Raw genomic sequence first — 2,046 nt, forward strand, 5'->3', positions numbered from 1 at the left:
TCACCCCCAGGAGAGGGAAATACAGGACAGGGGAGGGCCGGGCTCTGCCGCCCCTTAAACGTCGCAGTGCTACTTCTTAAGGAAAAATAGGATTTTTTTTTGCGGGGGGCGGGGGCTTAGGGTGGGGACGGTTGTAAGGGAGGAAGTCGCGTCAGAACCTCAGGGCTTTCGCGTGAATCTTCACCGGGAGGCTGTTAGGACGTTGCTCCCCGGCTGCAGTGAAAGTGAGGGGCTGAATGCATGGCTGCGGAGGGAAGGGGAGCGCGGGCTGGGGGCCAGGTCTCACCCGTGCCACTGCCTCTCCCCCCAAACGCCGGAGGGCGCCGTGACCTGTGTTTCGGTCCAAGGACAGTGGTAGACACAACAGGACGCGCTGGCACCTCCACGAACACCCCAGCGGGGCGCGGGGAGACCTCATATGCCAGCGACCTCTGCGGCTCAATGCCTTTCCCCAAAGTCAAGTGCCTTTCAGTGCTTGCAACGCACCCCAACTACGCGCTAATGTTTACGACCCGGGTTCGCTGTCAGCATAGCCATTCAGCAGATGCACAACCTCCGCACCCAGCTCCGAGGCATCAACCAATACCCGGGGGACTGCGCGGTTCCGCCACGCGCACCGTGGGGGGCGGAATTCCTGTGCGTTTGAAAGTGAAAAGACACACCCCGGGGGGGACAATTAGCGCCAACTTCCTGACCGTGTCTGAGACCCTAAAAGCGGTTGAATGCATTTACAATGCAAATGTGCGGCGCGGCTGGCGGCGGGAAACCCGGGCAGTGACGTCACGTTCCCGCGCGCGCGCTGCATTGGTTCTCAAACCGGTCGTCTCCTCTGCTACCCTGGGTCTCCCCGTTTTCTCAGCAGCATAGGGATTTGTTCATCCACTAATGTCAGGGTCCCAAACACACTGCCTCCGTCTTCTTTACCACCGTTTCTACCTCCCACTTTCGGAAGAGTCTACCGTTTAAAATACATCACATAATTTCTGAGAAACTCGAAGAGGACAGTTATAATGACACCGGTATGAATATTCCTCCAAGACGGAGTGTGCATTTTTGGAAAGATGTAAAGAAATCTAATTGGGGGGTGATAAGTCAAGTGGTAATCAAAGGAAGCTTTTAAAATGGAAATGCTAAACTAAGTCTTTTAGCCTAAGGAGCCTTTACCTATGCAAACGAGGGATGCTAGGATCTGCTGTTCGCCATAATGGACTCAGCTAATCAAAATACACTACAATCTGGTCTCCCTCATCCTAGTGAAAAAAAGAGCCACGTTTGTATCTTTCAAGATTAAAAAAAAAATTAAGTAAAAGGCGAGGTCTTGAAATTGTTAAGTAGTTCTCCTTAGGGTCCAAGAGCCAATTATTGGGCCAGGGCGCTGGGTATCCAGTTTGGTGCCGGCGTCACAGTTTTTTTGCACCGGGGAAGAGTACACTGGTTTTAGAAACACGAGTTTCAGAAAATCCAAGTGTAGGACACAGAACACAAACACGTAACAAAAGGTGCCCGGTTACAGGGGCCATTTCTGTGAAAGCTGCTGTGACTTACTGTCTTGTAGGTTTAAAGAAGCCCTTCAGTCAATTAAAAGGTTACAGAAACTTGCCTGATCTCCGGCTGTGCGACAGGAATGGCGGGAGTGGAAAGGGGCGGGGAGGAGGGAGGGGGTTGGAGATGGCTGCGGCGGCGGTAATATTTCCTTCCCCGAGAACCAAATAGATACACAGAACTAAAAAGCTGTAGTACCATTGAGGCCAATGATTCCACTTTTATGACAATATAATGCTCAAAGCTTTGAACTGAGATTATGAAAATCGGATGCGGTGAAGAACAACAGTAAAAAAATATCAAACTGCACCGTTGTTGAAAAGCTCCAATATACCCCAATCAGAACCTGCTACGTCACATCTAAACATTTTCCTCACCCAATCGCCGCACACGACTTCCTATAAATAGCAGCAGTGCTTCCAGGAGACCTACTTGTCCCACAATCTGCTGTCTATTTTCTCGCTTTATTGATCATGGCTCGCACCAAGCAGACGGCGCGCAAGT

The sequence above is a fragment of the Myotis davidii genome, unplaced genomic scaffold, assembly GCF_000327345.1.
Source record: "Myotis davidii unplaced genomic scaffold, ASM32734v1 scaffold2537, whole genome shotgun sequence".
NCBI lineage: Eukaryota > Metazoa > Chordata > Mammalia > Chiroptera > Vespertilionidae > Myotis > Myotis davidii.